The sequence below is a fragment of the Scylla paramamosain genome, chromosome 33 (genome assembly GCF_035594125.1).
Source record: "Scylla paramamosain isolate STU-SP2022 chromosome 33, ASM3559412v1, whole genome shotgun sequence".
NCBI lineage: Eukaryota > Metazoa > Arthropoda > Malacostraca > Decapoda > Portunidae > Scylla > Scylla paramamosain.
In genome coordinates this window covers 13,424,719-13,439,235 of record NC_087183.1, presented here as the reverse complement: position 1 = coordinate 13,439,235, position 14,517 = coordinate 13,424,719, and the positions used below count along the sequence as shown (strand labels likewise).

The window sequence follows — 14,517 nt, the reverse complement described above, 5'->3', positions numbered from 1 at the left end:
AACTTTTCTTTATTATGTTAATTTATTTTAACTTTTTTTCTGATTTTTTTTCACAAATTCCGCGGTTAGTAATTAAATATTCTATTTACCTTTTCAAGTACGTAGAAATGTAATGAAAACTAGCTTTTTTCTTACGTGTCTTTGGGTTAATTATTGCATTTATCTTTCTAATTCCGAGAAATATAAAGGAGGGAACATAATTACATGAATAAATTGATTTAAAAACGTGACATATCCTTGTTGTTAATAAGGTAAAGCGTTATCCAGGTATGACTGAGGATTAATTAGCATAGTTACCTGACTGACATGTTGGAAATCTAGACGGCGATGAAGCGACCTTTACAGAATTCAATTAAAGGGTTACCTGATGATGTTCATGGGAGGGGAAGGTGAAGGGAGAGGCAAGTGTAGGTGAGGATTATGAGAGGGTGCTGCTAGGGGAGAGAGAGAGAGAGAGAGAGAGAGAGAGAGAGAGAGAGAGAGAGAGAGAGAGAGAGAGAGAGAGAGAGAGAGAGAGAGAGAGAGAGAGAGAGAGAGAGAGTCTAGAGTCTTAGTCTAAACCTATTTAAGTTTATGAAATACAACAATTAATATCATTTCCGAAAACATCATCACGAAATGCTCAGCTCTTTAATTTTTAATGACGCTGATGAGTTCATTAGAGTTCGTAGACGGAGTTTATCTAAGCAGAAATTCAATCACCTGTACTAAAAAACTTGATTAAACATTCCTTTATTTATTATTTATTTTTTTTACTTTTTAATATATCAGGAGGTCTGCTAAGAAAAAAAAAAGAATCCCGTTCATGATGTTATTCAATAAACGAAAATATGAGAATTATTGCTGCGTTCCTAAAAAAAAAAAAGATATGATTAACATTTTCATAACATCATTAAGGAGAAAGCGGCTAGAAAAAAAAAAAACTCCACATAATGTCATTTCCTGAAACGAAAAATAAAAGAAGCAAACTGTTTTGATTAACCTTTCTGAAAATATTATCAATTTCATAACATTTCATTAAGCTGAGAAGCCACACCAGTCGAGGGATTTAGCACCACAACGAAGGCTATTACAGAGCCAGTCACGAATAGGAAATACATCACAAACCAACCCCCTAAAATAAATAAATAAATAAATAATAATAATAATAATAATAATAATAATAATAATAATAATAATAACAACAACAACAACAAAATACAACGCATATACAACCATATATTTTACGGACACTCGACAGAATTCAGGAGATAAGCTTATGCAGTATCTTTCCTTCAACACACACACACACACACACACACACACACACACACACACACACAAACAAATAAATCTCCGGTGCACTTCCTCACTTTCTCTTGTCCTCATGCCCTCCTTCACTCCCTCCTGTTATCGCTGTCACTCCTCCCCTCTGCTGGATCTCCTTCCTTTTCTCCCCTCATGTTTTCATTCTCATGGATTCTTACCCTCATTTCTCTCTCTCTCTCTCTCTCTCTCTCTCTCTCTCTCTCTCTCTCTCTCTCTCTCTCTCTCTCTCTCTCTCTCTCTCTCAATCCCTCTGTCGTGTTTCTCTGTCTTCGCTGCAAAATTTCCTCTCTAACTTCGCACACTCCCATTTACTCTCTCTCTCTCTCTCTCTCTCTCTCTCTCTCTCTCTCTCTCTCTCTCTCTCTCTCTCTCTCTCTCTCTCTCTCTCTCTCTCTCTCTCTCTCTCTCTCTCTCTCTCTCTCTCTCTCTTCCCCCCACCCTGCCTCCCATCCTACCCACCTCTGTCCCTCACCCCTCCCTCTCTGTTCCTCCTCCCTCGTGTCCCGGCGGCCTGCTGGATGAGGGCATTATTGGCCTGGCCGTAGCAGTGCACATCAATACCTGGGTAAAAGCTTGCCGTACAGCTTCCTCAGGGCTCCACAATATGCTCTCAAACGCTCCATCAAAGTCCCGATATTGCCAGCCACATCACGGTGGAGGCGGAGGTGGGAGTTAGGCGACGTTGATGGAAGGATAGGTCGAGGTAACTGGACCTGATGTGTCATTCAGGAAAAGTAGGAGGGTTGGGTGGAGAGGTGGATGGGTGGAGGTGATGGGTGGATCTGAGTGGAGGGTGTGCCATTGAGGGAAGGGAGGAAGGAGGGAATGGATGGGTGGGTTTGAGTGGATGATCTGTCATTGCGGGAAGGAAGGAAGGAAGGATGGAAGGATAGGTGGAGTTGAGTTGAGGAGCTGCTTCACTGAAGGAAGCTTGAGAGAAGTGGATAAGAACACTAAAAATAGCTGAACTTAAAAAAGCAAAATGAAAAAAAAAAGGTGGGAGAGGGATAGACTGGAAATGATTGAAGGAAGGATACTGAAGTGGAGAGTAATCTGAAAAATAGATGAACTAAAGTCGAGAAATTGATGGAGAAACGATGGAAGCTCAAAGTGGAAGAAAGTTAGTAAAAATCACTAACATGGAAGTAGAGAAAAGAAGGGAAAAAATAGTAGAAATAGATGAGATTAGCTTAAATAGAGGAAATAGACAGAAGAGAGAAGAGGAATAGAGTGAATGGAAGTGAATAGAGAGAAGCAAGACGTGGAAATACAGAACAGATAATTAGAGAGACAGGAAGGAAGATGGAAGGATGTAAGTGGACGAGTATGAAGGATTAAGGAAGGATGGAGAGGAAGAAGGGAGGGAAGAGAAGAGATGAAAGCATGTAAATGAATAAGTACAAGGCACAGATGAAGGAAGGAGGAAGAGGAGTTAAGTGAATTAAATGCAGACAGAAAATACGAGAATGAAAGAGGAGAATAAAACACGAAGGAAAAATAGCAAAAAAAAAAAAAAGGTAGATAGGTACAATATCTAATAAACAAGGAAACAAACGAGACAAGGAATAATGAAAGCAAAAAACGAACAGATAGATAGATAGATGGATAGATAGATAGAGAGAGAGAGAGAGAGAGAGAGAGAGAGAGAGAGAGAGAGAGAGAGAGAGAGAGAGAGAGAGAGAGAGAGAGAGAGAGGAGCAATGAGAACCACCGCTATGTCATGGTTGGGAGAGTAGGGAAGACGAGAGGGAGAGCAGGGAGATTAAGGAACGGAGAGGGAGAGGGAAAGTGGTAAGGATGAGAGGGAAGATGAGTCAGATTAAGGGAGCGAGGGAGGGGAAGAAGGGAAAGGAGGAGAAGGAAGAGGCGAGGAACAAGAAGAGAGAGTAACGAAGGGGAGGACTTAATGGTGGAAGGGGAAGAGGCGTGAGAGAGAGAGAGAGAGAGAGAGAGAGAGAGAGAGAGAGAGAGAGAGAGAGAGAGAGAGAGAGAGAGAGAGAGAGAGAGAGAGAGAAGAGGGAGAGGAGTCCATGTAAACTTATTAAGTAGAGAGACGAAGTGAACAAGCCATGAGAGAGAGAGAGAGAGAGAGAGAGAGAGAGAGAGAGAGAGAGAGAGAGAGAGAGAGAGAGAGTCCCCTACCTGACCTATCTACGAATGAGGGTAAATAGTTATCACAGAAAACGACGTGTAGGAGGAGGAAGAGGAGGAAGAGGAACATTTAATTAGAGTAATTAATAGCCTTCATGCACCTCTCATACTTTTTATGCATTTTGGCTTGATTTACGTGACAGGGTAATAGGCAGCTGAACACACACACACACACACACACACACACACACACACACACACACACACACACACACACACACACACGATAAGACACATTGCCTTACATATTTATAGTTAAGAGCAGTGTAGCTGAGAGAGAGAGAGAGAGAGAGAGAGAGAGAGAGAGAGAGAGAGAGAGAGAGAGAGAGAGAGAGAGAGAGAGAGAGAGAGAGAGAGAGAGAGAGAGAGAGAAGGTTTCATAATCCAGGGATGTTTTCATGGCTCACAAAAACAACCCACACAGAGAGAGAGAGAGAGAGAGAGAGAGAGAGAGAGAGAGAGAGAGAGAGAGAGAGAGAGAGAGAGGAAAATACAGTATCAGAAATGAGAGATGAAAAGAGAGAAAAATATTAAAAAAGAAAAATCACTCTTATTTACCGCTGTTCCTCAGATGATCAGCAAACACGTGGCCTCTTCGTCTTATAAAAATATAAACTCTCTATTGTACTCTTACCCTTACTACCCGAAGGAATAGCGTCCATCTTTGCGCAACCAGAAATCCAGTGTTATCTTTTGCATTATTATTATTTTTTTTTTCGGCTTCTTTTTATTCGCATTTTTCAAAGGTAAAAAAAAAAAGAGAAAGAAAAACTAGGTAATTGTCTCATAATTTCTTTTTATTTTTTTTTTTTGACATTTCACGTAAACTGCCCTGCGTGTTTTATTGATTTTGGGAGAGAGAGAGAGAGAGAGAGAGAGAGAGAGAGAGAGAGAGAGAGAGAGAGAGAGAGAGAGAGAGATAGAGAGAATCCTACTATTGACTCTTTGCAACGTCTCTAAAAACACGTGATTGAGAAAGTGATACAGTTCAGTTATCTCTTAAGCCACCACCCGTTTTCTTTCGCTTTTTCACTCTCTCTCCCTCTTATTTTTCCTCTTTTTTTCTGTGCCGCGGGAGTGTTTAGGTTTCTTGGCTCTGCCTCCATCTTTCTCTCTCCCTCCCGTCTCTCTCTCTCTCTCTCTCTCTCTCTCTCTTCTTTGTTTTCTCTCTTTTCTTTAATTTTTTGCTTCTTTCAGCCAGTAAGAAAAAAAGTACAGGTTTAAAACTATCTTTATTTCAGTGCGTGTATATGTATGACTCTCTCTCTCTCTCTCTCTCTCTCTCTCTCTCTCTCTCTCTCTCTCTCTCTCTCTCTCTCTCTCTCATTCAATACTATCTTTCCTTTGCTTTCGTCCCCTCACACTCAAACTCCTTCCCCTCTTCCCTCTTGTCCATGCATTCCCCTCTCACTCTTCTCTTCTTCCACCCCTCCACTCCACTCCACACTTCTCCATTTCCTTTCTCCCCTCACCTCGTCTCCTCCTCCATCTCCCCACCGCCTCCATTACGCCCTCCACTCGCTGCCGGGGAGAGAAAAGGACTTCATCTCGGCGTCTCTACAGGGAGGGAGCAGCGGTGGCCTCCTCCCTCTTTGGTAGCTGGGAAGGCACTGGGGGGTTGTAGGGTAGGGGACCTAGTCTTTATATTATGGTGTGAGTGCTCTTGTGTTTGTGTGTGTGTGTGTCTGTGTGTGTGTGATAGAGGGAGGGAAAAAAAAAGATGATATTCAGGAAAGCAATGTACTGGAAGGGTTCTCAGATGACGCGCGCACACACACACACACACACACACACACACACACACACACACACACACACACACACACACAACAGAGTGTCAACTGATACGAGGAAGACGACGAGGAGGAGGAGGAGGAGGAAGAGGAGGAGAATGAGGGAGAAGAGTTTTCCTTGCTGTTGATTTTGAAAGTTATTATTTTTTTCATCATTCCTCTTCCTCCTCCTCCTCCTCCTCCTCCTCCTCCTCCTCAAGGGTACTCGCTTTCTCTGCTTCTATTACTGTCTTCTTAATCTGTAGAATCTCTCTCTCTCTCTCTCTCTCTCTCTCTCTCTCTCTCTCTCTCTCTCTCTCTCTCTCTCTCTCTCTCTCTCTCTCTCTCTCTGTGCTGCATTTTTAGACGTAATTTGTTCTCATTATTCTGATATCTTCTTTCTTTCTAGTTCTCTCTCTCTTATTACACTTTACATCTTCCTCTTTCTCCTTCTCTCCCTCTTCCCCTTCCTCTCTTCCATTTTATGTTTCCTGTTCTTTTCTGTTTTTTTTTTTTGTCTCGTCTTGATGACTGTTTCCTTTTCGTTTTTTTTTTTCATTTTCTATCTTCATCTCTTTATTTTCATTTTTTTTTTTATTTTGTTGTTCATGTTTGTTCATCTCGTTCTCTTTTCCTTTCCACTCCTTTCATTCCTTGTGTGAGTTTCTTTCTTTCTTATTTTTTTCCCCTTCCTGTTTTTTTTTTTTTTATTTGTGTCCTCATTTATTCTCCTTCCTTTTTTTCTCTCATTTTTCACGTGTCCATTTTCACTCCATTTTCTCCCCCCTTTTTTTTCTCCATTATTCTTATTTCTTCCTATTCACCGTCTTTACCTTCTTCCATTTTGCACTTTATCTTCTGTCTCCATCATTAGCATTTTCCTGTTTTCCTCTTTTTATTTATATTCTTCCTACCTCATTCACATCTTCCTGTTTTTCTCCTTTTTCCTGCTTTATGCTTATGGGTCCTTACTTCCTCTTCCTCTTCCTCCTTTCATGCCTCACCCTCTCCTAATCTTCTTCCTTCTCCTTCTCTTTCTGTTCCTCATTTCAATCCGTCGTTTGCTTTGCACCTTTCCTTTTTTTTTTACATTTTTTTTTTATCGTGTTATCTTTCTTTAATTTTCCATCTCCTTTGATATTTCCTCTTCCTTGTTCTTCTCTCTATAATTTTCTTCCCCGTTCTGTTCATCATCTTCGTCATCTTCCTCCCCTAATAAGTCTGCTGCTGTTTGTTCTTCCTTTGTCCTCCTCCTCCTCCTCCTCCTCTTCCTCCTCCTCCTCCTCCTCCTCCTCCTCCTCCTCCTCCTCCTCCTCCTCCTCCTCCTCTTCTCGTCTCCACATTCATCTCATATGACCTGCATTCTCCTCGTTCTTCCATCCTCCTCCTTCCATCCTCCTCCTCCTCCTTCCATCCTCATCCTTCTCCTCCTCCTCCCATCCTCCTCCTCCTCCCATCCTCCTCCTCCTCCTCCTCCTCCTCCTCCTCCTCCTCCTCCTCCTCCTCCTCCTCTTCCTCTTGCACCTGGCTCTCCTCACCTGGGCCACTGACAAACAGCCCAATCGGGGAAAGCACTGCCTCGGAAGCTGCAAGGAGCTAACAAGGTGATTTAAGTCGCCCTTGTTATTGTCTCAGACGTGGAAGGCGCGAGGTGGAGAGGGCGGAGACGGGGTGGAGGAGGCGGATTAATGGCCCGAGGTGACTAAGGGATACAGCAAGTGGCAGGAACAGTAGTGTGGAGTGGAGGGAGGGGGGACACAGCTGGAGGAGGCAGGGAAGGGCAGGGAAGGGAGAATAAGGGATCAAAACGCCTTGGGATTGAAGTAGAGAGGGATCAAAGCCTCTATGACTTACCTGAGGGCGTCGGTACACACTGGGAACACGGGTCACGTCATGTTACTGTCACTGGGACCCTCGCCGCCTTGCCAAGCCTCATCCACGAAGGAACACAAAGGAAAAGCAAGGTTTATTGATTGTTTTATGGTTGTAATCATGTACGTGTTGCCTTATATTTTTGGCTAGGACGTCTTGTTGTTCTTGTTGTTCTTTTTCTTGTTCTTCTTGTTCTTATTGTTGTGCTACTACTACTACTACTACTACTACTACCACCACCACCAATTCCCTAAATAATTCGTTTCCTCACCACCACCTCGCCTCACCTCACCTCCCTGTTGACTCCTTGTTGCTCCTCCTTCGCCAGGCAGAGGAAGGAAGGCGCGGTTTAATGCTGGTAGGGAGGTACACACGGGGACCTGACAGCCTTAAGTGTAGTGCAGCTTGAGTGTGTGTGTGTGTGTGTGTGTGTGTGTGTGTGTGTGTGTGTGTGTGTGTGTGTGTGTGTGTGTGTGTGTGTGTGTGTGTGTGATTTCAATGGAACTGTTTGTCGAGATTCCTGGTACAGATTGAGAGAGAGAGAGAGAGAGAGAGAGAGAGAGAGAGAGAGAGAGAGAGAGAGAGAGAGAGAGAGAGAGAGAGAGAGAGAGAGAGAGAGAGAGAGAGAGAGAGAGAGAGAGAGATATTATCTAACCTGGTTACTGACAATGTAGTTAATTCAAGGAACAGGTAACATTTTAATTCCTTCCTTCCTTCCTTCCTTCCTTCCTTCCTTCCTTCCTTCCTTCCTTCTTTCCTTCCTTCTTAGCTTAGCTTCTTACTTATCAAGACTCAATCCTGCTTACTATTCATGGACTCCTTACCTTCTTCCTTCCTTCTCTCCTTTCTTCCTTCCTTCTTTCCTTTCATGGTCTTTATCTTCGTTGTTTTGTCCCCTTTTCTTTATTGTTTTTTATTCTTCTTTCTTTTCCTTTGTTTTTGTATCACTTATTCTTATTTTTTTTTATTATTTCTAATTCCTACATTCATATCCCCTCTTCCTTCCCTCCTTTCTTGCTTTTCTTCTTCTTCTTTCCTTTCTTTTATTTCCTTTCTTTATTTTTTCATTGTTTCCTGTCTTTCTCTTTCCCTGTTTCATGCTTCCCTACATCAGTTTTTCTTCCTTCTCCCTTTTCCTTTCATATTTCTGTTTCGTCCTCTCTCTCTCTCTCTCTCTCTCTCTCTCTCTCTCTCTCTCTCTCTCTCTCTCTCTCTCTCTCTCTCTCTCTCTCTCTCTCCTCTCTCTCGTTCCCTTCCATTCGTTTTCATGCTCTGATTCTATCCTTTGTCTTTTTATTGTTGCTTTTCATTCTCTCTCTCTCTCTCTCTCTCTCTCTCTCTCTCTCTCTCTCTCTCTCTCTCTCTCTCTCTCTCTCTCTCTCTCTCTCTCTCTCTCTCTCTCTCTCATAACAACGTGGGATGACAAATATAAATGAGGTTATGAGAATCCTCCCTACCCTCCATTCCCTTATATCTTCCCTATTATCATTGCTCTCGCCCTCTCCTTCTCTCCCTTCTCCTTCTCTCCCCTTGTCTCTCTTTCTCCTCTCCTTTAATATCTCGACTCCTATTTCTTCGCATCCTTTTCCCTCTTCTCCCCTTATCTCCTCCTACATTCTCTCCTACCCTTTCCTATTTTACTTCTCTCCTCTCCTTCACTCCCTCTCTTTCTCTCTCTCTCTCTCTTCCCCCCCCTCTCTCTCTCTCTCTCTCTCCCCTCGATTTGCTTGCGCATTCACTTTTACTTCTTAACTTTTTCATTACTTTATTCATTTTTCCCCTCGTCCTCTTCGGTCCCCTCTCAGTGTTGTGCTTTTCCTTGCCCTCTTCTCTTCTTCTCTCCCCTCCTCCTCCTCCTCCTCCTCCTCTTCCCCTCTCTGATATATTTTTTAAAATTTTTTTTCTTTTTTGTTTGTTTGTGGGATAATTTTTTGGATTATTTGGTGTTCTGATATTTTTTTAAATTTTACGTAAGTGATAGTAATAGTAGTGTTAGTAGTAATGGTCGTGGTGGTAGTAGTAGTAGTAGTAGTAGTAGTAGTAGTAGTAGTAGTAGTAATATATATTTTTTCCCCTGGACGTAATGTTCATTGTTTTTTCTCCAACTTTTGATGTGTTTTCTGTGAGATATTATGATGCAGGCGGGACGGAATTCTCTCTCTCTCTCTCTCTCTCTCTCTCTCTCTCTCTCTCTCTCTCTCTCTCTCTCTCTCTCTCTCTCTCTCTCTCTCTCTCTCTCTCTCTCTCTCATATTCTTTCCTCCTGCTGGCCTCCCCTTGATGTTGTGTCGCGCTGGTTTCTCTCCTCCTCCTCCTCCTCCTCCTGCCACTGTCATGTCTATCCTTAGATGTGAATTCCTGAATGAGAGAGAGAGAGAGAGAGAGAGAGAGAGAGAGAGAGAGAGAGAGAGAGAGAGAGAGAGAGAGAGACCGCCATTGAAATGTTCTTTTTTTTCATTACTCTGCTTGACTTTGCTCGTTCTCTCTCTCTCTCTCTCTCTCTCTCTCTCTCTCTCTCTCTCTCTCTCTCTCTCTCTCTCTCTCTCTCTCTCTCTCTCTCTCTCAATCGCCAGTGTTCATTCTTTATCCACACTTCCAGGAACAAGGGAAGGCTATGAATTTGAAAACGTGCCGTCACTGTGTCGTCTCTCTGTCACTTCACTCACCCCTTTCTCCTTCCTTTCTCTTCATTTCCCTTTCTTTTTTCCTCCCCTTTTCTTTCCCGTATTTATTTTTATCTCATTTAATTTCATTTCCTTTTCTTCCTTTCCTCCTCTTTTCCTTTCCACTCATTTATTTCATCTCATTTCATCTCGTTTCTCCCTCTCTTTTCCGCTTCTCTTTCCTTCCTGTCCTCTCTCTTTCCTTCTCTTTCCCTTTCCTTCCTATCATTTTCCTTCTTTTTCTTTATCGTCCCTTTCTCTTTTCTTCGCTTTCCTTCCCTTCCTATCCCCTTTTTCTTCCTTCCTCTCCTTATATCTCTCTTTCCTTTTTTTCCTTATACTTTCTCTTATACTTTCCTCTTACATTCTTTCAACTCTCTCTCTCTCTCTCTCTCTCTCTCTCTCTCTCTCTCTCTCTCTCTCTCTCTCTCTCTCTCTCTCTCTCTCTCTCTCTCTCTCTCTCTCTCTCTCTCTCTCTCTCTCTCTCTCTCTCTCTCTCTCTCTCTCTCTCTCTCTCTCTCTCTCTCTCTCTCTCTCTCTCTCTCTCTCTCTCTCTCTCTCTCTCTCTCTCTCTCTCCCGAGGGGTGAAAGGAAACACATAAATTCTTTGTCGATTTTACTATAAAAAACAAAATCCCTCTACAGCAATTATACGGAGCGAGGGTTGGGGGGAGGGGGAAGATGGGGGGCGCTACCAAGGGGGGATGGTCCTCTAAGGGGGTAAGGAGGGGGGGATGATGGTTCTTCAATATTAAAAAAAAATAATGATAATAATAATAACGGGACTGAAAAAGTTGAGGGTTGGAGGAACAGTTTGTCTCTTACACGTCATTAACACAGACTACGGTAAGGTCGATTCTCTAAGACCCCCAGCCTTATATAAACACCTTTATTTATATATATGCATTTGGTAATCTTTAATGTACACCTATATAAACAACTCCCTCATTCCGGAAAAATATAGGGAGTACCATATAACCATCTTTCATACACATATCTTCATTATTTATTTTTTTCTCTATATTATGCCTCAATCTGCACCCTTTTTTTTTTTTTTTACTGTATTTTGTCGTGTTTTGCTGTTTGTTTTTGTCACCGCTCAATAGCCCGGGAAAAGAAAACGGGAGCGAGATATTGCATCATACCAGGTGTTATAATTGTGTGCAGGGAGGAGAAAAAAACATACACCTTTTTTTTTATAGCAAGTATACACGAGTTAACAAACATACAAAACGGCAGGTGTGTGTGTGTGTGTGTGTGTGTGTGTGTGTGTGTGTGTGTTAATGTGTCCATTGCGTGTATTTGGGATGTGTTTTATTACCAAAGTTATCTTGCTGTTAAGACTAAATCGTTAATAACTAACCTGAAAATCTTTATATACTTTAATTCCTTTCATTTTCCTTCATTCTCCTTCTTTATTTTCTTTTTCCCCGACTGCTTTCAATCTCTCAAATTCCTGCTCTTTTTTTCTTTCACTCATTCACTTTTCTTTGATTACTTTCCTTACTTTCTTTGTCTTTCCTTCATTTTCTGTCTTCGTATTGTTCTCTTTCCTATTTATCTTCCTTTACTTTCGTTCATTCCCTAATCTTCCAAATCTCTCGAATCATATTCTTTTACTTTCACTCACTTTCTCTCCTCCCGTCACTCCCCTTTAAATCTTTCCATCACGACTAATTCACACTAAAGATTTCGAGTCACTACCTAAACTCACACTCATCTCACCTGTCATATTCACCTATCACCTTCTTATCACCCGTCAGTTTATCACTCATTCACGACATCCATTTTCCTATACATCACACTCACCTATCAATCACCTTCGGGAATTCACCTGTTAGTATTTTTACACGCACCTGTCATAATCACTTTCACACCTGTCCATCACGTTACTCATTACCTCTCGTGCTGAACCTCGGTGCATTTTCACGCTCACCTTGCAGTCTCGCTCACCTGTCATCCCGTTTTCATTATCTGTCACGAGGACCAAATTAATCTACCTGTCAGAGCCGCTGGGATCACGTGGCGTTTACCTGGGAAGCGCGGCGTTAAAATAGTCAGTATCATGGAGGGGTAGAGTCAACATTGAGCGTGATAAAATAGTACTTCGTTTTCGTCATTAGCGTGTTGATGGCGGCGTCATTTCGGTGCGAACATGATGGAGGAAAGTGAGGCGTGGTGTTGCGGTGTTAATTGCTATTGTGTGTGTGTGTGTGTGTGTGTGTGTGTGTTCACTTGCTTGTTTGGTTTTTATTTACGTATGTACTCTCTCTCTCTCTCTCTCTCTCTCTCTCTCTCTCTCTCTCTCTCTCTCTCTCTCTCTTTAATAACTCTGAGATGATTGTTATGAAAAAGCAAACCGGGAACGCTTTTTAATACCCTGAACACACACACACACACACACACACACACACACACACACACACACACACACACACACACACACCGGCAGTATAGTATATTTACACTACTCCCTCTGTTTTTTTTGTTTGTTTTTTTACGTAAATGCGTTATCGTTACAAAAAAAAAACACGCACAGTAACTCCACGCGCACACTTGATTGTTCAGAGTCCAAAGGAGAAAGAAGAATAGGAAGTAGAGAATAATGAAGACAACAGACTTAACACTCTCTTCAGCCTATCAACCTATCAACAAAGTACCCTAGTGGAGAAAATCACCGGGGGAATACATCACATGACCGACCTTATTGACACGAAACCCGCAGCACCATCACACGTCGCTACACATCACCACACATCATCACACACTCACCAGATTGAAGATAAAACATAAAATGCTCCTTAGTGGCCGTACGCACCACATCACCAATTATAAAAGACTACGATGCATCATGACCAATAGAAAACGCCATGCGCAGCCACAGAACACCTCCAAAACTATACAATGTGCAGTTTTGGCAGAGCTATCTAATGATAATCATGCAGCTTATTGTCTGTACCTCAATGCATTACGCGCCAGCCTTCCCAAATACCCTTGAGCTGGTAAATTAATCCCCACGCGGCGGAGTGCACGTGTAAAGAAAACGGAGTGCGGGGATATTGATGTTTTGTTTCATTGCAGGGGAGACTCGCGTATGTTGTGGGGATTAAGAGATTTGATAAACATGCCGGGGGAAACGTGCCGTGTTGTTTGTGCCCTTTGTGTTCTTCGTGGGATTAGGAATTATGGGTGGGGATTTGGTCAAGGTTTTTTTTTCTTTTGTTTCCCTTGTTTGGTAAAAAGTTCGGGAGGATTGTGACGTATGGATACAAGAGAAGAGGTTGTAGTTTCCTTGTTTCCCCCTTCTGTTGAGTGAGATTATTATTTACTTTTTTTCATTAAGTTTCTGCGTGTCCAAGTTTTTCCCTTATGGCGTGAAGGGAATGCGTTAGTGTCTTACGTGAGAGAAGATGTAGTTCGGTTAGTGGTTTTCCTTCCACTTTTTTTGTCAAGAAGTATTTTCATCCAGTCTTCTGTGTTGCTTTCTAAAGATTTGGTGTTTTTCTGGCCTTCACGTGTCAATCTTTCGCTTGTTTTCTTCTTGTTTTCACTTTTTTCCCCGGCTTTTCTTACACTCCCTGCCTTCCTTCACGTCTCTTCAAGGTTATTTTTGCACTTGCGGTGGTGAGGGTGGTGGTGGTGGTGGTCTTGGTGAGGGTGCGTGGCTGACTGACTGACTGGTTAAGTACCCCGCCTTGTTCACAAGTGTTAACGGTCTTACTGTATGGGAAACAGACTAACTTACTCCTTTCCTCCCTGGCTGTCAACAAGACAGCCAGCTTTCCTAGCTGGCTGTCTTGTTGACGGTGTTGTATTGGAGTCTGACTGACTCCCTTGCTCCCTGCCTGCCTGCCTGCCTGCCTGCCTGCTTGCCTGACTGACTTGCTATCTCCCGGCCTGCCTGACTGACTGACTTACTCCTCGCCTTTCTTCCTTCCTTCCTTCCTTCCTTCCTTCCTTCCTTCCTTCCTTCCTTCCTTCCTCCCTGACTTACTCCCACCCTGCCTGCCTGCCTAATTAACTGACTGACTCCCTGACTGCCTAACTGACTGACTAGCTAGCTGCCTTGTTGAGGAAGTGGCTCGGTGACTGACAGAACTAACATGACTAGTTGAGTAAATGTTTTAGTCACAGGCTCTGCGATTGGCCAACTGACTGATTAGATGGCTGATTGACTCACTGACTTAATGACTGATTGACGGGTTAATGCAGCAACATTCAGACAGAGTTTTGACTGACTGACTGAATGATTGTGTCTGATTAATTGATTAGTTGATTGTCTAATTGATTGATAGGAAACTATCAATATTATTACCGGACAACATGATTAACACTAGAAAGTCTCACAGTACCAGCCGACAAATAGCACAGGTGACAAAAACACACCTTGCGGGATGCCATGAGTTACTATCGCTTTACCTTGAAACAAAGTCAATTACAGATCCTTTACTTTTTAACTTTAGAAGAATGTAACTGTAAAGGAAGGCAGAAAAAGATACAGAAGTAGGTAGAGAGGTAAGAGAATATGTCTTGTTTTAGCCTCTAATAGATGAGAGAGAGAGAGAGAGAGAGAGAGAGAGAGAGAGATGAGTGGATATACCTGATGGTAGTTTTATCTTGCAATGGTGAATGTTATTATGAAGGAAGATAGAAAAGATACAGCATATGGAGAGTTAAGAAAAGAGTCACCTTGTTTTAATCTGTAATAGATGAAGAGGAGACAGAGATGAGTAGATTGATTGAAGGATACCT

At 42.4% G+C, this 14,517-nt stretch overlaps 1 protein-coding gene across 3 annotated transcripts in view; it reads right to left on the bottom strand.

The window, feature by feature from the left end:
* Nucleotides 1-10,639: 10,639 nt before the first annotated feature.
* Nucleotides 10,640-14,517, bottom strand: part of LOC135089724 (zwei Ig domain protein zig-8-like) — a 103,579-nt gene continuing 99,701 nt past the window's right edge. For all 3 annotated transcript variants that reach the window (XM_063985698.1, XM_063985701.1, XM_063985699.1), the window contains one exon: nt 10,640-14,515. The gene's annotated coding sequence lies outside the window, so the exon portion shown is untranslated. The remainder of the gene's footprint in view (nt 14,516-14,517) is intronic.